We start from the raw sequence: 26,120 nt of genomic DNA, 5'->3' as shown, positions 1-26,120 counted from the left end.
AAATAAATTTTTCCCGAACGGAAGAAGATCAGGGGGCTTGTGGGCCAAGCCAGGAGAGCTAAAGGGAGCCCACAAGCCCCCTATCCGCCACCAGGGGGGCGGCGGCTGGCAGGCTTGTGGCCTCCCTGGCGCCCCCCTGACCTAGCTCCTTCGCCTATATATTCCCTAAAATACAGAAAAAATCAAGGGATCCACGAAAATACTTTTCCGCCGCCGCAAGCTTCCGTTTCCGCGTGAGCTCATCTGGAGACCCTTCCCGGTGCCCTGTCGGAGGGGAGTTTGGAGTTGGAGGGCTTCTACATCAACATCACTGCCCCTCCAATGACTCGTGAGTAGTTCACTTCAGACCTACGGGTCCATAGTTAATAGCTAGATGGCTTCTTCTCTCTCTTGGATCTTCAATACAAAGTTCTCCATGATCTTCATGGAGATCTATCCGATGTAATCCTCTTTGGCGGTGTGTTTGTTGAGATCCGATGAATTGTGGATTTTGATCAGATTATCTATGATATATATTTGAGTCTTTGCTGATTTCTTATATGCATGATTTGATATCCTTGTAAGTCTCTCTGAGTCTTGGGTTTTGTTTGGGAAAATAGATCTATGATTCTTGCATTGGGAGAAGTGCTTGGTTTTGGGTTCTTACAGTGTGGTGACCTTTCCCAGTGACAGTAGGGGAAGCAAGGCACACATCGTGTAGTTGCCATCAAGGGTAACAAGGTGGGCTTTGTCGTAGATATGAGGTTGTCCATCTACATCATGTCATATTGCTTAAGGCGTTACTCTGTTCTTTTGGACTTAATACACTAGATGCATGCTGGATAACGGTCGACGTGTGGAGTAATAGTAGTAGATGCAGAAAGTATCGGTCTACTTGTTTTGGACGTGATGCCTATAGATATAATCATTGCCATAGATGACGTCACGACTTTGCGCGGTTCTATCAATTGCTCGAGAGTAATTTGTTCACCCACCGTCTACTTGCTTTCATGAGAGAAGCCACTAGTAAACACTACGGCCCCCGGGTCTATTCACACCTATCATTTCCAGTTTCGCTTTTACTTTGCTTTGTTACTTTGTTGCTTTCAATTCTCACTTGGCGAACAATCTATAAGGGATTGACAACCCCTTCATAGCGTTGGGAGCAAGCTTTTTGTGTTTGTGCAGGCACTTGTGATACTCCTTCACTGGATCGTTACCTTTGTTCTCAAAGTGAGGGAAAATACTTACCACCGCTATGCTACATCAACCTTTCCTCTTCGAGGGAACACCAACGCAAGGCTCCAAGGCCACGGGGGAAATCCTTTGCATATTTGCCTAGGAAGTCCCTTAAGGCGTAGCTGTAACAGAAGGATTCCTGGTGCCGTCATCACGTTTCTGGCTCCATTGGATGCTCTTTTGTTGCAGTAGCAGAAGTATTTCTAGCGCCGTTGCCAGGGAGGAGAGATCTATCCAAGTAGGTCTCACAAACTCATCTCTTGCATTTACTTTTTTGCTAGTTGCCTCTCGTTTTCCTCTCCCCCACTTCACATTTGCCGTTTTCATTTGCCTTTCTCCTTTTCCGTTTTCTTTTGCCTTTCTCCTTTGTCGTTTTCTTTTGCCTTTTGCCTTTTGCCGTTTTCCTTTGCCGGTTTTCTTGCCTGCTTGTGTGCTTGTTTGTTTGTTGAAGTCATCATGGCTGAAAACACCAAACTTTGCGACTTCTCGAGTACCAATAATAATGATTTTATTAGTACCCCGATTGCTCCCGCCACTAGTGCGGAATCATATGAAATCAACGCAGCTTTGCTGAATCTTGTTATGAAAGAGCAATTCTCTGGCCTTCCTAGTGAAGATGCCGCATCCCATCTCAATACCTTCATTGAGCTTTGTGATATGCAAAAGAAAAGAGATGTGGATAATGACGTGATTAAGTTGAAACTTTTTTCCTTTCTCATTGCGAGATCGCGCAAAAACTTGGTTTTCTTCTTTGCCTAAAAATAGTATCGATTCTTGGGATAAGTGCAAAGATGCTTACATATCCAAGTATTTTCCGCCGGCTAAGATCATCTCCTTACATAACGATATCATGAATTTCAAGCAACTTGATCATGAACACGTTGCACAATCTTGGGAGAGGATGAAGCTTATGATTAGAAATTGTCCCGCTCATGGCTTGAGTTTGTGGATGATTATACAAATCTTTTACCCTGGCTTGAATTTTGCCTCTCGCAATATCTTGGACTCCGCGTCAGGTGGAACGTTCATGGAAATCACATTAGGAGACGCTACAAAACTCCTAGACAATATCATGACCAACTACTCTCAGTGGCACACTGAAAGGTCGCCTGCTAGCAAAAAGGTGCACGCTACAGAAGAAATTAACTCGCTTAGTGCTAAAATGGATGTTGGGGATATTACCTGTTAATAACCCGCCCTAGTTGGGCCGGGTCACCAAATCTGGCGATTCACCTGAGCGTGGTTCGGGCCTTGGCCTGGCAAGACCGAAGGTTGTATGGCGGTTTATAATTTCTGGAGGTCTCCAAGCTTTAGAAGATGGCGACTTGGAGACCGTAGAGGTCACGATTTGTAGAAAGGAAAGTACCCTTGTAAACCCTAGGGGTTCGACCTGTATATAAAGGCGGGTCCCAGGGAAGAAGAGGACAGGTTAGAAATCATCGAGTGCTAGGTTTGGCGAGTTACGCCCTCCTTGTAATCGAAACTCCATCAATACAACTCAAAGCAGGACGTAGGCCTTTACCTCCTCACGAGGGGCCGAACCTGGGTAAATCGTCATCTCTGTCCCGTTCAACCCCTTTGAGTCGCCACCAAGGTGCGATGGCTCCAGTACTAAGTCCTTTCACGAGGACATCTGCCGTGACAAAACCACGACAGTTGGCGCCCACCGTGGGGCCTACGCACGGTGGAGTTGAGTTCTCAAAGGGAGCCCTACCAGGGTTTGGGAGTTACGCGATGGGGCTCATGACCCGGAGCCGCCGTGGGAAGATCTACATCGACAACCGGGAATGGGGACCCGAGGCGGATTCGATCGAAACTGGCTACAGGGTCCCCTTCGGCAAGATCAACATCTTCATCGGCATGATCGGATCATCCGTGCCTGAGCCGGACATCTCCACCGACATCGTCAAGCCGGCCAGGTACGTCTGCCCAATAGTGACACCAAATCTGACTCGCCCGATCTTTGTTGGGTTCACGCAGGGTTCGGAGGAACCAGAGCACTCAGCGTCCCAGGAAACTACACCAGTCAACATTGATGACGAATCATCCATTGGCGATTCAGATTCTATCCGGTCTCTACATGGGGATTGTCTTGGGGGCTTGTCGCTGGCCATGGACCCCGAAGTCCTTGACCGAACCCGCCGCCAGATCGCCATTTATATGGCGGGGGCGACTCAACCCTCGCAAAACCCTACATGTGGCAACGGAACCGGCAAAACGTCTAGAAGCCCCGGCCGCTGTCTTGGTGGAATTAGCGGCGGAAATCACAAGGCTCCTCGCGACTCCCCTCACTCCGGAAAACCAGGAGGAGGTAAACGCGAAACTCAGAGAAGCAGTGGCAAAGGCTCATCGGGATGCCGAGGTGGAGTCCGCTAGGATCGAGACTCGGCAAGCTCAAATGGCGGCCGAAAGGACTCGCTTAAATACTGACAACTGGCGGCTCGAAGACACCAGCGCGCATCCGATGTCGTCCATTAACGGAGACACCAAGGTCACCTGCCCCCTGATCTCAACCCGACCCTCCTGTTCGATACTCCACGAACTCCTGGGGCGGGAGCCGCCCCAGGGGGAGGACCGGTTCAACCGCCTAACCCGCCAGTTCAACCAATTGAGGATCGCATTCCTCGATTTCGGATGCCTCAAGGCCACTTTTCCAACCCGGTGGACAATGTCCTTGCTGCAACTCGCCATTTGGAATCTCTTCCGATTCACGGCAACATTGCTGCCGAGATAGAAGCAAGGAACGCCATTGAGATGTTGAAGGCGGCGGTGGTTCAAAACGCCCAGTTCTCACATAGCCTAGATAGGCTGCATTCCACTCCCCAGGCGAGTTACACCAGGAGTCGGCCAGAGGACCAGCCCGCCGTAAACAGCAGGCCGCGACCTGTCCCTCAGGACAACCCGCCTGATCATCAGAACTCGCCGGGCCGGGATCTCCCGAACATCCAAGTCGCCCCGGCCCCTCTCGTCGGGAGCGGTGGGCGAGTGGGGGTGCCGTGCTTGGCCCCTGCCCTTCACAACAAACGAATGCCCAAGGATTTTAAGGGACCAAGAAAGGTGCCTAACTACACCCCAAACCTTGAGCCGGCTTCTTGGGTCGAGAGTTATGAAATCACCATGGACATGCTCGACATAAACGAGGCAGTTTGCGCCAGATACTTCACGATGATGCTCGAGGGGTCAGCACGTACTTGGTTAAAAGACTTACCCCCCAACTCCATCCAGACCTGGGCCGAATATAAGGAGCGGTTCATCAAAAACTTCCGAGGAACCTGCAAACGTCCACTGACGATCGTCGATCTGCAACACTGCGTTCAGCGCCCTGATGAGTCGGCCCACCATTGGTCACGACGGGTTGCAGAAATTATCCAGTTGTCAGATGGCATTACGGCGGCTCAAGCTGTGTTGATCCTCGAGCAGAATTGCCATTACGAACCCCTGGTGCAAAAATTGGGGCGACTCAAGCGAAAGGTCCAAGACATGGGAGAGTTGATGGACACCCTCACTAGGTACGCTAAAGCGGATGACACCAAAGATCTCGGTGAGGACGGTAAAGCTAATTCGCCCAAGAAGGGCGAGTCATCCAAAAATCATACCCGGTTCCAGGGACGTAACTGCCACAATCAAGGAGCCAATGGCAAGAGGAGGCAGCAAGAGGAACCTTTGGATTTAGTCGCCAATACCAACACCAATAGTGGCAACCAACGCCAGAAGAAAAACACGGGATTTAGTGGTAAGAGGCCGCGTAACTATGAAGAGTTACTCAAGGGCCCTTGCCCACACCATGCCACGGCAGACGGCCCGGCGACTCACTCCTGGGAGAACTATTTCGTAATGCGGGAGTTTCGGGCGGAGGCGATCAAGAAAAGCCAAAACGATGACCCGGGCCAACGGCAAGAGCAGTTTGCTGCACCCAACCAACGACAGAACCCCTTTGGTGGTTTTCCCAAACCGGGGGCTCAGAGAGGCTCGCAACCAAGCAGCAGCCAATATCCGGTGCATTACCAGCGGCGGTATAACTCGCCAGGAGCCTTTCAGCAGCCGCCCCCACAGGGGGCTCCGCAGGGTCAGGATGACAACGGAGGCTTCCGCAACAATCTCAAACAGTTAAGTAATGGGCAGTATCACGTTTTCACCACCAATGCTTGCAGACGTGATAAGAAGGTGAGTCACCGAGCGTACAGTGTGTCTGAGCCGGCGCTTCCAAGGTACCTCCACTGATCTGAGCAGACCATATCATGGAGTAGGGAGGATCACCCGCCAAGAGTTGACAACCCTGGCGATTTAGCGTTGGTCGTAGCTCCCCAAGTCGGGGGGTACACCTTGTCCAAAGTGCTAATGGATGGTGGCAGCAGCATTAATATCTTGTATTTCGACACTTTCCAAAGGATGAACCTATTGGAAAGGACCTGATGCCTTCAACCACGGTTTTCCACGGAATCATTCAAGGCAAGTCGGCGTACCCCATAGGCCGGGTCAGACTCACAGTGGCGTTTGGAACGGCGCAGAATTACAGGTCCGAGTCGCTGATGTTCGAGGTGGTCAAATTGAAAAGCCCCTATCATGCGCTATTTGGGCGGCCGGCTTATGCCCGTTTCATGGCTCGCCCATGCTATGTTTACCTTAAGCTCAAGATGCCCAGTCCTAAGGGACCCATCACGGTTGATGGGGATAGAAGGATTGCAAAGGAATGTGAAGAAGGGGACGCGGCTTATGCGGAAGTCGCCTGCGCTGCAGAGGAGCTCAAACATCACCGGGCCAATGTTGACCCGGCAGACATGTCACTCCTAAAGAAGCCAACAACAGATGCTGAGTCGCCCCTCAAGTTCAAACCAACGGATGACACTAAAACAATCGATTTCGTTCCCGGCGATTCATCCAAGCAGTTCACCATCGGGACGGGTCTGGATCCCAAATAGGAAAGCGCGCTCATCGAATTCATCCGTGAGAATCGGGACATCTTCGCATGGAAACCTTCTGACATGCCTGGTGTGCCGAGAGAATTCGCTGAGCACCATCTTAATGTTGACCCAAAGGCAAAACCTATCCAGCAGTATCTTCGCAGGTTTAACGAGGAGCGACGCAAGGCGATCGTGGAAGAGGTCGCCCGTCTCTTAGCCGCCGGATTCATCGTGGAAGTTTTCCACCCCAAATGGCTGGCTAACCCGGTTTTGGTACTCAAGAAAAACGGTACCTTCTGCATGTGCATTGATTACACGGACCTCAACAGAGCTTGTCCGAAAGATCCTTTCGCTCTTCCCCACATCGACCAGATCATTGACTCGATGGCGGGATGCGAACGATTGTGCTTTTTGGACGCCTACTCTGGATACCACCAGATCAAAATGGCCGTGGAGGATCAAGAGAAAACAGCTTTTATAACCCCCTTTGGGGCTTTTTGCTATGTGTCCATGCCTTTTGGACTCAAGAGTGCGGGGGCGACGTATCAGCGTTGCATCCAGAATTGCCTCCGCAGCCAAATCGGTCGCAACGTCCACGCCTACGTCGACGATATTGTGATCAAAACCCGCCAGGGGGAGACGCTACTGGAGGATCTCAAGGAGACTTTCGATAATCTGCGGATATATCAGATGAAGCTGAATCCCACCAAGTGCGTTTTTGGTATTCCTGCAGGGAAATTGTTGGGCTTCCTGGTGTCTGAGCGTGGCATTGAAGCTAACCCGGACAAAATCGAAGCAGTTACATCCCTTGGAAAGCCGGCAAATGTTAATCAAGTTCAACGACTGGCAGGTCGCATTGCAGCTCTAAGTCGCTTCGTAAGTTGCCTGGGAGAAAAGGCGATTCCTCTTTATCAGTTACTAAAGAAATCTGACCAGTTTGTTTGGACAAATGAGGCAGACGAGGCGCTCGAAGCCTTGAAACGGCAACTGGTTAACCCGCCGGTCCTGGCCGCCCCGACTGAGAAAGAGCCCATGCTTTTGTATATTGCGGCAAACTCCAAAGCAGTAAGTGTGGCGGTGGTCGTTGAAAGAAAGGAGGAAGGGAGGGAGTACCCAGTGCAACGCCCAGTGTATTTTATCAGCGAAGTGCTAACCCTTTCCAAACAACGGTATCCACATTGGCAGAAGTTAGTGTATGTGGTGTTTATGGCGATTCGGAAACTTAAGCATTATTTCCAAGAACATCCTATCACAGTGGTTAGTTCTGCCCCCCTCGGGGACATCATCCAGAATCGGGAGGCAACAGGGCGGATTGCCAAGTGGGCGATTGAACATGGGTCGCATCACGTACGATACACCCCCCGCACAGCCATCAAGTCTCAAGCCTTAGTTGATTTCGTCAATGACTGGACGGAGTTGCAGGCCCCGGAGGACAGGCCTGATCTTACATACTGGACTATTTATTTTGATGGATCCAGACAGGTGGAAGGCTCGGGGGCTGGTGTGGTATTGGTATCCCCTCAAGGAGATATATTCTGTTATGTCCTCCGACTCATGTTTCCGTGCACTAACAATGCTGTGGAATACGAACTTTGCTTCACGGCTTGCGACTTGCCAAGGAGATGAATCTGATTTGGTGGCGCAGCAAGTTTCAGGTACCTGGGATTCTCGGGACCCCGCGATGGCGGCTTACAGAAGGGCTGTGTCTGATGTGGCGGGTCATTTTCATGGTTATCAGGTTGACCACATTGATCGGTGCCTCAACGAGGCAGCTGACGCTCTTTCACGTCTTGGTTCTCAGCGAAAGCCAGTTCCTCCCAATGTTTTTCTGGATATTTTGCATAAACCATCTGTGAGTTTACCATCGGAGGAGGAGTTGGCAATACCGGATCCTGAGTCTTAGTTCGTGGCGGCTCTCCACGTCACGACGGATTGGGTTCTTCCCTATTTGGCTTATCTCGCCCAAGGCGAGTTACCAACAGACGAAGTTTCGGCCCGTCAAATCATTCGGCGGAGCAAATCCATGGTGATCATCAATGGCGAATTATATAAGCGGAGCGCCTCTGGAGGTTTTCAACGATACGTTTCCTCCGAAGAAGGATGCGTAATCTTAAATGACATTCATTCCGGAGACTGTGGGCATCATGCCGGGTCACGTTCTTTGGTGTCAAAGGCATTCCTTCATGGTTTCTTTTGGTTAACGGCTCATGCAGATGCAGAAGAGATAGTTCGTCGGTGCGAGGGATGCCAACGTTATGGACGACAGGCTCATGTGCCGGCTCAAGAACTAAGAATGATCCCCATCACTTGGCCTTTTGCGGTCTGGGGGTTAGACATGGTTGGCCCCTTTAAAGTGTCATCCAACAAGAAAACCCATTTGCTGGTGGCGGTTGATAAGTTCACCAAGTGGGTTGAGGCAGAACCTATTGGAACTTGCGCTACGGAGATAGCGGTCAAGTTCTTGAAGAAGCTGATCTTCCGGTTTGGATATCCACACAGTATCATTACTGATAATGGTACTAACCTGTCCCAAGGGGCGATGCAGGAGTTTTGCCGTCGAGAACATATCCGGCTTGATGTTTCTGCGGTTGCTCACCCACAATCTAATGGGCAGGCGGAACGGGCGAATCAGGAGGTTTTACGAGGAATCAAGCCCCGACTCATGGTTCCCCTGGAGAAAACCCCAGGATGTTGGGTCGAAGAATTGCCTTCAGTACTGTGGAGCATCCGGACCACCCCGAACTGGTCCACGGGTTTTGCCCCTTTCTTTCTGGTCTACGGAGCAGAAGCCGTTCTTCCTACTGACATAAGGCATGACTCGCCTAGAGTCGCCGCATATGTGGAGAAAGACAACGAACTGGCGCGTCAAGACTCCTTGGACGCCTTAGAGGAGGCACGTGACTTGGCTGCGGCCCGTTCGGCCATCTATCAGCAGGATCTACGGCGTTATCAAAACCGCCGGGTTAAGAGCCGGACCTTTCAGGAAGGCGACTTAGTTCTTCGGTTGATACAAGATCGTGCTGGTATGCATCAGTTGTCACCGCCATGGGAAGGACCATTCATCGTCAGCAAAAATCTTTGCAACGGCTCTTATTATCTGGTGGATCTCCGGCCTAACCGGCCAACCACGGAGGCTGAGTCAACTCGCCCCTGGAATACTGCCCACTTGCGGCCTTATTACACTTGAGCTCTTAAGCTCTGCATTTTGTAAGTTTTCAGTTTCATTATGAAGTAATAAAATTAAAATGCTTCCCGGCTTGGGGGTTTCCTCATTGAGATCAATTTTGTCATCCTCTCGCGATCTTATGAGCCGACGAAGTCATTATCATCTAGGGTGGCGCTTGAGCTTTCTGACTCGCCCCATCCTGTCGCGACCTTATGAGCCGACGAAACCATCATCTAGGGTGGCACTTGAGCTTTCTGACTCGCCCCATCCTGTCGCGACCTTATGAGCTGAGGAAACCATCATTTAGGGTGCGCGCTTGAGTTTTCTGACTCGCCCCATCTTGTCGCGACCTTATGAGCTGAAGAAGTCATTTAGGGTGCGCGCTTGAGCTTTCTGACTCGCCTCATCCTGTCGCGACCTTATGAGCCGACGAAATCATCTAGGGTGCGTGCTTGAGCTTTCTGAATCGCCCCATCCTGTCGCGACCTTATGAGCCGACGAAATCATCTAGGGTGCGCGCTTGAGCTTTCTGACTCGCCCCATCCTGTCGCGACCTTATGAGCCGACAAAACCATTATTTAGGGTGCGCGCTTGAGCTTTCTGACTCGCCCCATCCTGTCGCGACCTTATGAGCCGACGAAATCATCTAGGGTGCGCGCTTGAGCTTTCTGACTCGCCCCATCCTGTCGCGACCTTATGAGCCGACGAAACCATTATTCAGGGTGCGCGCTTGAGCTTTCTGACTCGCCCCATCCTGTCGCGACCTTATGAGCCGACGAAATCATCTAGGGTACGCGCTTGAGCTTTCTGACTCGCCCCATCCTGTCGCGACCTTATGAGCCAACGAAATCTTTCTTGGGTGGCGTTTGAGCTTTCTGACTCGCCTTATCCTGTCGCGACCTTATGAGCCGACAAAATTGCTATTTTTTATTTACCTTCCTCGCACTGCCACAAGGTTTTTCAAACTTTTTTCTGATTCATCTTGAAATATTTGTTATCACTTATTATTCATTAAGATGATTTCACATATGTTTTTCAAGCTTAGAACAGGTTGATGATCAAAATCACTTTATCCATGGCGGATTAAGCATTATAAAGAATTTTCAAACGGTGGACCCAGTATTTCAAATCGCCTTAAGGGCGACATAAGGACTCTTTTCGAAGGTATCACAAAAGCAGTACCGATCCCTAAAGGAGACCTATTACATGGCTCTTAGGGCCAGATTAATGAAGTTTATTCTGCTGACGTCCTTGGATCGTTTTGCTGCGAGCTTTTGCCAACTCCAATTTGCAAGTCGCCCAGTACCCAGTTACACTTGGCCAGAGCTGCAAAGACATCTTCATCGGTCAGGATTGATGAAAGATCTGCGTCCAAGTCAAAAGGGTTATTGGGTCGCCGTGGAGTTAAGCTGGTCGTCACAAAGGTTGGCGGGTTGACCTTCTTGTTCTTACTATCATACGTAGCCTGGTACTTTGATAAGTCCAGACTTGCAGCAAGTTGAGTCGCCGCCAGCCGGGAGTCCTAGACGACACGCTGGTAGTCCTCTTCGGCGAATTCTGACCCGTCATCCTTGAGTTGAGGAAAGCCCGCCGCTACTTCTTCCGGGTTGATCTCTGGAGCATACGCTAAGCAACGACTTAATGTAGTCAGCACTCCCTTCCGGGCGGCTGGCCGAGTCAACTCGCCAATCTGGGGAGGAAGCGCGGATAGGCAGCCAAGCACCTTCTTTATGGAGGTTATAGGTTCCTTGGCTCCCATCACTGCTTTCACAGTTAGTACACTGCCGGTATACAGCTGCTCTGTCAGCGTGTAAATCGGCTTCAGCATCAGCACACAATCATCCTGAAGGTTGGTGGCTCTCGGACCTGTACAAGGGGTAATGATAATCAGCGACTCAAGATAAGAGTTATTTGTTTAAAAAGGTCAAAGGTTTGAGTATTTTACCAAAGACGGCTTGCGCCATGTTTGAGATATGACGTTTCAAACCGGACAACACTTGTTGCACAGTATTTAGCTTGGCTTCAGCTTTCTTTGCTCATTTTGTTGAAGCATCTTGGTCAGCTAGAGCCCTTTTTAAATAGGCTTTTAGTTTTTCCATCTCAGCTAAGACCAGTTGATACTTCTCCTCCGATTTGGTTCAGGCATCCTGCTGATCAGATAAGTTTTTCTTCAAGTCACCAAGTGCTGATTCAGTCTGAATAAGAGTTTCCTATTGAAGTACATGATAATGGGCAAGTCTCAGAACTATTGCAAGCAATATCCCTGCCACTTGGGGGCTAATGTATAACTTTTTCAGACAAAATTATACAGCATCAAGACCCGACTCATATTTTTACTGATGACCCGGCCCTTGGGGGTTACTGGTCGAAAGTTTTTCTAAGTGATCAAGACCCGGCTCATCTTTTTACTGATGACCCGACCCTTGGGGGTTACTGGTCGAAAGTTTTTTCTAAGTGATCAAGACCCGGCTCATCTTTTTACTGATGACCCGACCCTTGGGGGTTACTGGTCGAAAGTTTTTCTAAGTAATCAAGACCCGGGTCATCTTTTTACTGATGACCCGGCCCTTGGGGGTTTACTGGTAGAAAGTTCTTCTAAGTAATCAAGACCCGACTCATCTTTTTACTGATGACCCGGCCCTTGGGGGTTAATAGGGATAATATAGTATATAATAAAACTTACCTCATGTTTATTTTTTAGCATCCGAAGCAGGCTTTTCTCCATCTCATAACTCGCCTCCAGGCGACTTGCAAAACAGAGCAAAGTTCTTTGAATTCCAGATGTTCATATTCAGAAAGCTTAGCCTTGGAGAGTCCAGACTCAGGAACGGTTTGAGATGATGAGGGCACATGCTTTAATAAAACCGCTGTGGCCGGTTTAGAGAAGCTGGTACCAGTGATAATTACAGCGTCCGGGTCTTCTGCTGTTGTCAATGGACTTGGCGACTTGGGGACATCCATTGTTTCCTTGGGCGAGCTAGGAGCATCCATTTGATCCTCAGGCATGTCTTGGTCCGGGTTATCTAGGATCGGCGCCGACTCTTTGATGGGCTCTGAGATTATGATAGGAGTCGACCTGCTGGTTTTCCTCTTCTTCGCCTATGCCCTGGAAGAGGGAAGAGGCGCGTTTAAGGACTGCAAATTTATCACCATCAGATTCAAAGTAAAATTATCAAAGGATTTACCCAGGGACACGGATCATTGGCGGAAGTGTCGACATTACTGAGTCGCCAAATGTAGGAGGAGAATTCTGCAAGAATTGTACATCAAAGATATAAGCGGGTTACAGATGCGATCCAAAGAAAACATGAAGAAGTGTTGTTCATGGGTACCTCATTTGGTTTTCTCTTGTTCTTTGTTGGTAAGCCGGACACCAGATCACCGGAATGACTTCGGGTCTTCCGATTTGAAGTATATTGTGCTTTCTTCAGAAGAAAATTTGGGTCCAAACAAGCATTTGGATGTGAGAAGGGAACTTTCCCACAAATTCGCCTGGCCGGCTTAGGTGGAGAAGGAGATGAATCGGAGGAAACAGAAATTACCTCTACGGAATCCGCCTGGCTTTCGTTGTCTTCATTCTGTTCAAGAGAGGCAGGGACATAAATACAAAGTTAACAGTAGTGGATGGCGAGCGAAAAGAAGATAGGGTTTTACCTCTGAAGGTGCGTCGCCGACTTGAGATTCATCGGCTTCGGATGGCTCGGCCACAGCAGCTTTGCCCTTGCCCTTGGTTTTCTTCTTTGGGGGCGGCTTAGCTTGCTTCATGGCTGGCTTTTTGGGCTTCTTGGACCAAAGTTTATCACCTTTCTGGAATGGCATATGTTATAAAAGGCCACAATTTGAATGAAACATAAGGAGTAAAGACAAAAGGCGGGTTAAAGTTGCTTACCATGGGTGCCGGATTAATCTTGCAGAAGGGTTTGAGGCCGATTTGGCCGCATTTTCCCGCAGGCTTGACGGTCAGCTTCTTGATGATGGCGATAATGTCATTTTCTATTAAAGCCGTGCGGAAATAACATTGAGGATGATCTAAGGTGCCGTCAAATTCGCACATTAACCCGTCCCGGCGACTTAAAGGGAGGATGCGCCATTCGACCCAGCAGCGGATCAAGTCGACCCCAGTAAGGCCGTTGTTTGTCAAAGATCTTAACTCGGACAATACTGGGATGAAATCTAATTCCTCCTCTTCGGTGAGCTTGTCCGGAAGTTTGAAATTCGTTGGAAGGCGATCTTCCCTATAGCCCAGAAGCTTGTTTTCGCCTGCAGGCGAGGTCTCTTGACAATAGAACCAAGACTCGCCCCAGTCTTTCGGATGGCTTGGCATGGCGAGTGAGGGAAATGGGCTATCCCTGCGGCGCTGAACGTTCACACCACCAAGTTCCAGGCTGGGGCCGTTGTGAAATTCCGTTTGGCGATTTAAGTGGAAAAAGTACCAGAATAAGGGAACTGAGGGTTCCATCCGCAGGTAAGCCTCACAAAATACTTGGAACTGGCATAGGTTACTTATTGAATTGGGCGCTAGATCCTGGAGGCGGACGTTCATGAAAGCCATGGCATCTCTAAGGAACTTCGATGTGGGCGGCTTAAAACCCCGCTCAAGGTGTTCGACGAAAACAACTATCTCCCCTTCTTTGGGATTGGGGATTTCCTCTCCGAACCCGGTACGCCAACCCATAACATCCTGAGGGTCCAAATTTCCCATTTTCACATAATCCTCTAGTATGGTATCATTGACCTTGGTGGGGAGCCAGGCACTTTTGAAGACGGTGCCCATGCTACAAAGGAGTAAAGTACGGGTGAATTTACACGCTTGAACATCTATCGTAAGAGGTGAAATAAGTTCATTTGACTCGCCAAGTAATTTGTTCGCGGACTGAGGAGAAATCTTGACCCGCCATATAAAGATCCGAGTCAGGTTGCTACGGCGACTTACGAAGTTTGGCTACTCACAAGAGTTGTGTCTTAAAGGGTCGGAGACATTTGTTCAAAATGGTGAAGTATGAAGACTACAAACAACTTTTACGCAACGGGTGGTAAATTATGGATCTACTGGACATCCAAAAATAAATGAGGAAAATGACTGGATACGGCACTTACAACCAGGATGAGATAATGTTGTTGGTTTGATGAAGTATTACTCTGAACATGCAAATCGAGGGCGGATAAGTGAAGGTATTAGAGACATTGGTTTCCTCGTCATCATCAATACCAACTAATCAAGGATAAGTAACAAGTATTCGGGAAGGCGTCAAGAACACGGAAGTGATGAACTTCGAAAAGGAATGGGGATCTGCTCTTGAGTAAGCGGTGACCTAACCTGATGGGTTCGGCCGGAGATGGTCGACGACGACGAAGGCTTTTGGAGGGGCACAAAAATCTCGATCGGGCGCGGAGATCTTTGGCGGTGACGAGGTGCCTGACAACAGCGGGGTGGTCAACGACGGTGAGATGGTCAATGACGGCGAGCAGTTCTGCTGCGGTAAAGTGCTTGACGGCGACAAGATCTTTGGGCGGCACCAAAGCTTTCGGGCGACAATAAGGGTTTCTCGCTATGATAATGGGGAGTAGGTTGACGAAACTGGTGGGTGGAATGCGCCAGACCTGTCCCCCCCCACCGATTTAACAGGGCTGGCGCTGGAATCGAGGCGCCGTGAGCGGGAACCGCCGAAGGATAAAAAGATTCGCTATAATGACGCTCCGAAAATTTTGGGATAGCAATACCAAAGGATATCACGTTAGTTTTTTCCGGAATTCAAGGGATAAGAAGATAACAACGAGAAATGGAGCGAAAATATTGGCCTGAAGAGAATTCAAGTCAATCTGGGGCCTAATGTTGGGGATATTACCTGTTAATAACCCGCCCTAGTTGGGCCGGGTCACCAAATCAGGCGATTCACCTGAGCGTGGTTCGGGCCTTGGCGTGGCAAGACCGAAGGTTGTATGGCGGTTTATAATTTCCGAAAGGTCTCCAAGCTTTGGAAGATGGTGACTTGGAACCGTAGAGGTCATGATTTGTAGAAAGGAAAGTACCCTTGTAAACCCTAGGGGTTCGACCTGTATATAAAGGCGGGTCCCAGGGAAGAAGAGGACAGGTTAGAAATCATCGAGTGCTAGGTTTGGCGAGTTAAGCCCTCCTTGTAATCGAAACTCTATCAATACAACTCAAAGCAGGACGTAGGCCTTTACCTCCTCACGAGGGGCCGAACCTGGGTAAATCGTCGTCTCTCTCTCGTTCAACCCCTTTGAGTCGCCACCAAGGTGTGATGGCTCCAATACTAAGTCCTTTCACGAGGACATCTGCCGTGACAAAACCATGACAATGGACGAGTTGATGAATTTGGTTGCTAGTAGAAACGCTACTATAGATCCTAATGACATGCCACTATTTCCTTGATCGAGAGTAGCAACGCTAGTTTGGACGTGAATTTTGTTGCTAGGAACAATTTTGGCAACTACAATGCTTTTAGAGGAAACTATGTTCCTAGGCCTTTTCCTAGTAACTCCTCTAACAATTATGGCAATTCCTACAACAACACTTATGGAAATCACAACAAATTACCCTCTGATTTAGAGAGTAATATCAAAGAGTTCATCAACTCTCAAAGGATTTTCAATGCGTCCATAGAGGAAAAACTACTCAAAATTGACGACTTGGCTAAGAGCGTTGAAAGGATGTCTTGTGATATTGATGCTTTGAAAGTTAGATGCGCTCCTCCCAAGGTCAACTTGGATGAAACTTTGAAAGCTATGCGCGTCTCCATGAATGAGAGCAAAGAAAGAACCGCCCAAATTCGCGCTAGGCATGAATGGTTTAAAAGGGTGCGTTCTAGTGATGCAAATCACGAAGATCTTAAATTGCTTGGTGTGAGTCCTCTTGAATCTTTGTTTTTGCGTGTCAAACCTATTGATGAAGGGGCTGGATATGAATCCACTTTGGTTGAAAAACGCTCCAATGATTCGGAGTCCAGCCATATTGATGATAAAGGTGTGGAGAGTGGAGTAGAAGAAATCAAACTTTTGGCTAGTAATGAAACTCCCACTTTGGATTTCAAGGAATTCAATTATGATAATTGCTCCTTGTTTGAATGCATTTCTTTGATGCAATCCATTGCAAACTCTCCACGTGCTTATAGCCAAAGCAAAGCCTTTACCGCGCATATCGTAGATGCTATGATGAAATCTCTTGAAGAGAAGCTCAAATTAGAAGTCTCTATACCTAGAAAACTTCATGATGAGTGGGAACCTACTATCAAAATCAAGAGAAAAAACTATGAGTGCAATGCTTTGTGTGATTTGGGTGCTAGTGTTTCCGCGATTCCAAAGTCTTTATGTGATATTCTTGGTTTTCATGAGATTGAAGAGTGTTCTCTTATTTTGCATCTTGCGGATTCTACTGTCAAGAAACCCATGGTAAGGATCGACGATGTTCTTATTGTTGCAAATAAGAACTATGTACCCATGGATTTCATTGTACTTGACATAGATTGCAATCCTTCATGTCCCATTATTCTTGGTAGACCTTTCCTAAGGACTATTGGTGCTATCATCGATATGAAGGAAGGGAATATTAGATTTCAATTTCCTTTAAAGAAGGGCATGGAGAACTTTCCTAGAAAGAAAATAAGATTGCCTTATGAATCTATAATGAGGGCTACTTATGGTTTGAGCACCAAAGATGACTATACGTGATTCCATCACCTTCTGCCTAGCTAAGGGCGTTAAACAAAAGCGCTTGTTGGGAGGCAACCCAACGAATCTATCCTTTTTCTTTCTGTTTTGTGTTTTCCACACTTTCATAATTCTTATGATTGTGTTTTTTGTGTTTCTTTTTCCGTTTGTGCCAAGCAAAACCGTTATGATTAGTCTTGGTGATGATTGTTTGGTCATGCTGGAAAAGAAAGAAACTTTCTGCTCACGAAAAGAATTTTCATTTTTTTTATGTAAGAGCTTTTGAGTTGATTCGTTTTTCTGCTGATTTCTACGCAAATTCTTCAGACTGTCGTAAGTTTTCAGAATTTTTGAAGTACCAGAAGTATACGAAGTATACAGATTGCTACATACTGGTCTGCTGTTAACATATTCTGTTTTTGTTGTGTTGGTTGCTTATTTTGATGAAACTATGGATAGTATCGGTGAAAAGGATCGAGATGGACCTAGAGGGGGGGGGGGGTGAATAGGTACAAATACAAATTTTAATAATTACTTAGCAATTTTAGGCAAAAGTGCGGAATATGAGTGTAGGCCTAATAATTGTTACGACAAGGAGTAAGCTATTTAGAGTGAAGTAAGACAAGCGGTAAACAATAATCAAATACAAGTACGTAATAAGGATTAACACAAGTAGAGAGTTAGGGTAAGGAATAACTGAAACTCCAAGAGAGACAAGGATGTATCCCGATGTTCACTTCCTTGGAGGGAAGATGTTACCACGAAGGCACACCAACGCCACGAAGGCTCACCCTATTCTCCCTTTGAGATAACTCCACGAAGGTGTTTCTCAACCACTAGTGGTAAGCCTTGAGGTGGCTTCCAAACCTTCACAAACTTTCCGGGGGAAATCACAATGGTTTGATTCCTCTCCGAAGACTCCTACCGCCTAGGAGTCTCCAACCTCCAAGAGTAACAAAATCACGGGGATTGCTCAAAACTTGCTCAAATCACAAATCACTTTGGTGGGAAGGAGGAGAGGGAGACGATCTATCTTTTGATTGGAACAACACTCAAAGGGACTCACAAATGCTCTTGGGATCTAGGATTTGGTGTAGACAAGAGTGAGTGAGAGGAAAGGTGTTCTTGGATGTATTCTAGCTGTGCTGAACACCCTTTCACGAGGTGGGAGAAGAGTATATATAGTGGGGAGTGAAAAACAGCCGTTGGGGACACTTTAAGTCACACAGGGTCCGGACGTCCGACAGTTGCCGGAAGTCCGGGCGTCCGCGAGGGGTCGGACGTCCGACAGGGGTCGGTCGTCCGAGGCCTGTAGATATGACTGAAAATATTGTGAATTGAACAGCGACCGGACGTCCGGAGAGGACCGGAAATCCGAGTTATTCGACTCAACTTCTTCTGGCGGTAGGTTCCGGATTTCCGAAGGGGGTCGGACGTCCGGCCCTCGGACATCCGGAGGGAGCCGGAAATCCAAGTTAAAGAACTCATGTTCTACTGTTGCAGGGCTCCGGATTTCCGAGGTTGGTCAGACGTCCGGCCCTAGGATGTCCGGAGGGAGCCGGAAATCCGAGTTATATGACTCAAATACTTCTGGTGGAGGGCTCCGGATTTCCGAAGCCTGCCGGTCGTCCGGCCCTCGGGCGTCCGGAGGGAGCCGGACGTCCGAGACAATAGACCGGTTGAGAGATAAGAACAGAGTGGAGAATATGTGGTATTTGGTATGACAGTGAAGATGTGGTATGAGCAAGTTCATCGCAAAACCTGTGATCCCCTCTTAATAGTGCGGGATCCCTATACTCAATATCAGTAAACTCAAAAGAATAGTCTACATCATCTTTTCTTAATCCCGAGCCTTCTCGAAATATAAATCCCGATCTTCTCAGACCACCTTTGGCACATAATTCTCAATCTACTAAAGTACTTGCCATCCTGAGATACACTCAACAAATAGGATTAGTTTCCTATGTATGTGTTGTCATTAACACCAAAAGTCGATTAGGGGCGTAGCATGCACTTTTAATCTCCCCCTTTTTGGTAGTTGATGACAACATATACATAGGTCTCAAAAAGATTTAACATACATTATAGCCTAGGAGATATTTAGTACGGAGCTCCCCCTTAGTATATGCATGATAAAATATCGAAGCTCCAATGGATCAACATGTAAAGATAATAGATCATCATAGAAAGACAATAGATCATCATAGAAGTAGTGGAGCAAAACATAATAGTCTATGATGATATCATAGCAATCCATAGCAAATCACAATCATTCATAAGTAGCCATACATGAGTTTATCCATTACATTAAATGTCCAAAGACTAAAAACTACGATACATTACTCCCCCTTTGGCACCAAGTACCAAAAAGGGAGATACCAACAACACCAACCACGCTCAGAGCTCATCAGCATCATCAGGCAAGCCACTGCCACCAGCCTCGTCAAGGAAATCAGCCCACTCAGGACCAGATGGGAAGCCAAAATCAGTAGGAGGAGCAGCAGGAGGGGCCTCATCATCACTCACATCAAGAGAGCCCGAGGCTCTCAGACGAGCCTTGAGGACATTCTTGGAGGAGGCTAAGCGAGAAACCACATCATGGGTTTGAGCACACTGGAAAGAGACGGCCTTCGTCAAAGCAGAATGTGCCTTGCCAAGGAATTTGGCAATGCGACCGAGAGGAGCGGAGCTAGATGAGGGGGTGGTGGCCCGGGCAGCAGTGCGGCGAGTGGATGTGGAGGATGAGGGGGTTTTCTTGGGAGCATAGTTATCCGCCATGTGAGTGGGAATGACCCACTTGCGATGTGTGTGAGTGACAGCCACAGAGAAATCAGCAACATGGTTAATAAGAGCCTGGATGAAGGGGGCATGAGGAAAAGCTCGCTTGTACTGAAAGCTAGCAAGCCGAATCTCATGCCAAAGAAAATGAGGCACATTGATTTTGCCCTTGGGGTAGTCGAACAAGTGAGACATGATGTCAATACAATAGCCACTGCAAGAACCCTTATCACCCATCTTGGGATAGATGGTGCGGATGAGACACTGAAAAATGATGAAGTAAGGTGAGCGCCAGATGGATACCCGGTTAAGGTCCTTCATGCGTTCATCCGCATCAAGCTCACTTAGTGGCTTGAGAAGATACCCACACGCGTCAATGGACTTAGGCGCATGGTTAGGATCATCCCTATGTATTTTGAAGCCGGAGTTGGGGAAACCAAGTGCGGCAACAAATATATCATAAGAAGCTGTGAAGCGAACGTCAGAGGTGATCCAGCTGACAGTGTGGTTTGGACCAAAGTAGCATGTGGCATAGAACTGGTGAATGGCAGCAGCATTAAAGTCGCGATGAAAAGCAAACAGGGCTGCAAGCCCCGATGCCTCAATAAGCTAAATGGCACCCGGATATTTCGCCGGGTGCATGCGAATATGCTCAACATCAATATATAGATGAACAGATAAACCCTTAGGAACTATGACTATGGTAAAAATGTCCGCCTGGACGTGTGTGCGGAAACGTGAGTCCGTAGAGTCACGTACGACAGCGTATGGATCAATGTCGCGGTGGAAAGTGAGGTATGAAGCCGCGCCAAGTGTGGTGAAGTTCGTGATTGCACGACCTAAAGTAGCAGGGGGTTCTAGTGAGATGCGACGAGCTTCACCTGCGGGCTGGGCAGGAGGAGGTGGTGGCATGTAGGACGCCCTGCGAGTCCCGGGCTTTGGCTTGGACCTCCGATCGGCGTGCTGGTCAGCAAGGTCCTCGGCGGCAAGCTCCTCCTCGAAGTCGGGATCATCACCATCAGACGACGAGGGGAGTTGTGGAGATGGAGAATGCCGGGCCGGAGAATGTCGGGCAGTCCGTTCGAAAGGATGACGTGGCTCATCCGAGTCCGACCCTTGCTAGTAGGGGCGCGAGATGATGAGCTAGCCACGGTCTTCCGAGCGGCATGCTTGGTCTTGCCCATGGAGCACAATATCCTACGCGGATGAAAAATCCCAAATAAGGAACGAACATGGAGACTCTTGAGAGAGAGAGGGAACCAAAACAAACACGAAGGGAACGGAGGAGCAACCTGTAGACGGATCCCGCGAAGAAAGAGGAGGAAGAAGAGGAGGGTCCGCGGAGGAGATCGACCCGATCTCGAGTTTGGCGGCGCAGGCGAGAGCTCCTCGAGCTGGCGGCGGCGGTAGGGAAGAAAAGGGGCGCGTGAGGGTTAGGGCAAGAGCCCAGCCCCGCGCCCAGCTATTTATAGGCCCGAGGCGTCGGACGTCCGACATGCGTCGAACGTCCGGAGGTGATTGTGGCATCGGACGACTGGAAGGAGATTTCCCGCCGGATGTCCGAGACATGTCGGACGTCCGAGAAAGAGGAGGCAGAGGCTGATGCTGGATTTTGTTTGATGATTAGATGATGACTTGCATGGTTTCTCACAAAAAGTACGAACATAGTTGCCTACAAGCATAACATATACTACTTGGAGACAGAAATTGATTTATGCGTACTTTGTAAGCTTAAAAACAGAAAATTAAGACTCACTCCCCCTAAATGCATGCCCACATCTAGACACAAACATAATGTGAGTGTGTGTATGTGTGCAAGGTTTCAAGATATGTTGTCAAGCTCCAAGATACCAAGTTCACGCCTAAGTTGACAGAACCTAGAAACACTAAGTGGCTTGGTGAAAATGTCGGCTAACTGCATGTCGGTACCCACATGGGTAATATCAATGTCACCCTTTTGCACATGGTCTCTCAAGAAATGATACCTAATATCAATATGTTTTGTGCGAGGGTGATCAATGGGGTTCTCGGAGATCTTTATGTCACTTTCATTATCACAGAGAAGAGGAACGTGTCGATACGTGATACCATAATCCTTTAGTGTTTGCCTCATCCATAGCAGTTGGGTTGCACAGCTTGCGGCTGCAATATATTAGGCCTCGGCCGTGGAGAGAGAAACAAAGTTCTGCTTTTTCGAGGACCAACTTACCAAGGAGCGTCCAAGAAACTGACATGCACCGGAAGTGGATTTCCGTCCCACTTTATCACCGGCCCAATCCGCATCGGAATACCCAATAAGATCAAACTTTGCATCCTTAGGGTACCATAAGCCTAACTTTGGGGTGTGAACAAGGTATCTAAGAATATGCTTAACCGCCATGTGATGGCTTTCCCTAGGGGAAGCTTGAAATCTAGCACATATGCCTACACTTAACATGATGTCCGGTCTAGTTGCACAAAGATAAAGTAGCGAACCAATCATGGAGCGGTAAGTAGATGGGTCAAAAGGAATACCGTTTGTGTCTTCATTTAGAACTACATCGGTGGCAATGGGAGTCTTCATTAGTTTAGCATTTTTCATATCAATTTTTTCAAGAATGTCCTTGAGGTACTTAGTTTGAGACAAGAAAATCCCTTCTTGAAATTGTTGTATTTGAAAACCAAGAAAGAACTTCAAGTCCGTGTTGAGTGACATCTCAAAAGTCTTGGTCATGGAAGCCGCAAACTTCTTGCACAAATGGATGTTAGGAGAACCAAAGATGATGTCATCTACATAGATTTGGCACAAGATCAAATCACCATTTTCCCACTTAGTAAAAAGAGTTTGATCAATCACCCCCACCACAAAGCCATCATCGAGTAGGAACTTCTTAAGATGATTACCAAGCACGCGGTGCTTGTTTGAGGCCATACAGAGCCTTGTGAAGTTTATATACATGGTCTTTGTGATTTGGGTCAACAAATCCAGGTGGTTGTGATACATATACCTCTTCTTGTAGAGGACAGTTAAGAAAAGCACTTTTCACATCCATTTGATGCAAAGTAAAACCATTGAAAGCAACATAGGCCAATAAAATGTGAATGGACTCAAGACGAGCAACAGGGGTGAAGGTTTCACCAAAGTCCAAACCTTCAACTTGGGAGTACCCCTGTGCTACTAACCTTGCCTTGTTGCGTAGGACAGTCCCGTTCTCATCTTCCTTGTTCTTGAAAATCCATTTAGTTCCAATGACATTATGTTCCTCAGTTGGTCGTTCTACCAATGACCATACTTCGTTGCGTGTAAAACTGTTTAGCTCCTCTGGCATAGCAAGGAGTGAGTCATTATCACACAATGCATCCTGAACCCTGTGTGGCACGGTACTAGAGACAAACGAAAAGTGAGCACAAAAGTTTGTTAATTGTTTACGAGTCACTCTACCTTCCGACACGCCGGTGAGGATTTGATCAATATCAACACGACCGGCCACACGTGGCATGATGGAGGTCAAGGTTTCACGAGGTTCGACTTTGTTTCCATCATCAACGTCCTCAACATATGGATCATTTATGTGCGGAGGAAGATATTCCTCTTCGCGTTGCACCTGTTGAGGTTCATCATCAAACATACCCATACTTTGGTCTACCTCTTGAAGATCAACTTGTTCTTGAGTGTGATCAGGGTGAGAGACATGTTCTCCCACTTGATCCTCAACAACTGGCATGATGTGTGTGCTAGTATCTTGTGGAGGTACGGGCAGTGAACTGTGTTGAGGATGAGAAATACTCTCATCATCTTCATCATCATCATGGGGTCTTTGTTCCATGGGACGAAGTGCACCTACACCCATGTTTAAGATATCTTGTGGGGAGTCTTCTTCACCTGCATCATTTAGATCAACTTGCTACCCATGGGAGCGGTTAAATTCATCAAACGTCACGTCACAGGTTTCTATAACACACCCAGTGGATTTGTTGTAGACTCTGTAGGCGTGAGAGTTTGACCCATAGCCAACAAAAATCCCTTCAGTTGTTTTGGATTGAAATTTTCCTAACCATTCCCGTTTGTTGAGGATGAAACATTTGCATCCAAACACACGAAAGTACTTAACATTGGGCTTGTTCCCAGTTAGGAGCTCATATGGTGTCTTCTCCAATATTGATCGAAGGAAGAGCCGATTTGATGCATGACATGTTGTGTTGACGACCTCAGCCCAAAAACTATGTGGTGACTTGTATTCGTCTAACATGGACCTTGCCATTTCCACAAGTGTCCGGTTCTTCCTCCCTGCCACACCATTTTGTTGAGGGGTGTAAGGTGCGGAGTACTGATGTTCAATTCCCTCGTCACTAAGAAATTCTTGTAGGGTGTAGTTCTTGAATCAGAGCCATTATCACATCTTACTGCCTTGATGTCCTTGTCAAACTTCCGTTGGGCTTGTTTGGCAAAATCAATGAAGGTGATCTTCGTCTCGTCCTTGGACTTGAGAAAGAACACCCATGTATATCTTGAGTAATCATCAACAATGACTAGGCCATACTTTTTCCCTCCAAGACTTGCCCATGAAGGAGGCCCAACCAGATCCACACGAAGGAGCTCTAACGGCCTCGAAGTGGATACAATGTTCTTGGGTGGATGTTTTGATTGATGTTGTTTCCCAGCTATGCATGCACTGCACACACGGTCTTTCTTAAAAGATACATTTGTTAGTCCAAGGATGTGATTGCCCTTTAAGAGATTTTGAAGATTTTTCATGCCAACATGGGCGAGCCGGCGATGCCACAGCCATCCCATGTCGGCCTTGGCCATTAGACAAGTTGTATGGAAGGTGCTCTCTTTCGAGAAATCAACCGTGTAAAGGTTGCCATCCAACTCTCCAACAAAGGCCACTTCGAGAGTGTCTCTCTTAAGGACTTTCACGTCTGTTAGTCCAAATAATGTGTCATAAACGACGGAAGCCAATTGGCGAACTGAAAGTAAATGATATTGAAGAGATTGGAAAAGCATGACATTTGCAATAGACATGTCATTAGTGATTGCCACCTTGCCCAAACCAATTACCTGCCCTTTCAACCCTCCACCAAATACAATGCTCATGTATGGTCGCATGGCTTGCATGAAGTCATAGAGCAAGTTACTATCTCCGGTCATATGATGGGTGCATCCACTGTCGATCACCCATTTGGCTCCTCCGGAGAGAACAGCCCGTAACGAATTAAAACTTGGTTTGAGGTACCCATTTTGTCATGGGGCCTTTCACATTAGTTACAAGAGTCTTAGGGACCCAAATAGCATAGTATCGGAATGCATTACGGGGACCAACGAATTTAGCATAGACCTCTCCTTCCTTTGATTTGCGTAGTACATAGGATGGAGGCATGAATTCGGTTGTCTTATTGTGAGTAGGCGAACCCCTAGTGGCCGATCCACTCACAACCTTACCTTTCTCCTTGTGTCCCTCTCGTACAAATATTTCTTTAAGCGGAGTGGTACACTTGAGAGGAGATGCACTTTTCTTGGCAGTGCTTGGGTTGAACCCAAGCCCTTCCTTGGCGAAGCCTCCATTGTGTCGACTTAAGATCTCATTGAGAGTCTTTTGTCCTTGTGCACATGTCATGAGACCTCTGTCTAGCTGTGCGTTTAGCGAACAGTTTTCCTCAAGGATTGATGTCAGTTCACTACTAGAGTTAGTAGTGCAAGTATCAACATTAATGATAGGTGAGGGGCCTTAGCTAGAGTGTCAAGATAAGTAACCTTAAGTGCCTCAAAGCTCTTTGTAAGAACAGTGAGTTTCTCTTCCTTGTCTTTGAGAGACAAGAATAGACGCTCACAGTCCTTAGAAAGGAAAGCATGAGAGTTCACAAGTCGGTCTTTATCATTTAGTAATTCTTTGCACACTGATTCAGCCTTTTTCAAGGAGGCAAGATCATTAGCATGTTTATCAAGGTTTTCACCTACTTTTGAGCATAGTGCATCATTTTGTGCTTCCTCATACAAGACTTTCTGCTCAAGGATTTCATTTCTTTCCTTCTCCTCAGTGACGAGGGTTTCGAGTTCCTTGATGGTATTGGTGTGCTTACTCACCATTTCCATAAGTATGCGAAACATAGTGAGCTTCTTTCTTTTAAGAGAGCACATAAATTTGTTTATTTTAGCAAACATGGGATGATCTAAGTCATTATCCTCATAGTGATCTTCCACATCAAGATACTCATCACATGGAGTAGAACCTAGACTGAAGGAGTTTAACCGTGAAGTTACCTTAACCTTATCATGGGAGCTTTGGTCTTCCTCATCTCCAATGGCAGTCTTTGCCATCAAACACTTGTGAGCGTTGCCCTTGTAGTCCTTCATATAGTTGTAGTGAACAACATCACCACTTTTGTTGACTAGCCTCAAGGTGTTTTGT

The sequence above is a fragment of the Hordeum vulgare genome, chromosome 2H (assembly GCF_904849725.1).
Source record: "Hordeum vulgare subsp. vulgare chromosome 2H, MorexV3_pseudomolecules_assembly, whole genome shotgun sequence".
In the NCBI taxonomy this organism is placed as follows: domain Eukaryota; kingdom Viridiplantae; phylum Streptophyta; class Magnoliopsida; order Poales; family Poaceae; genus Hordeum; species Hordeum vulgare.
Note: the sequence above shows the minus strand (reverse complement) of the source record.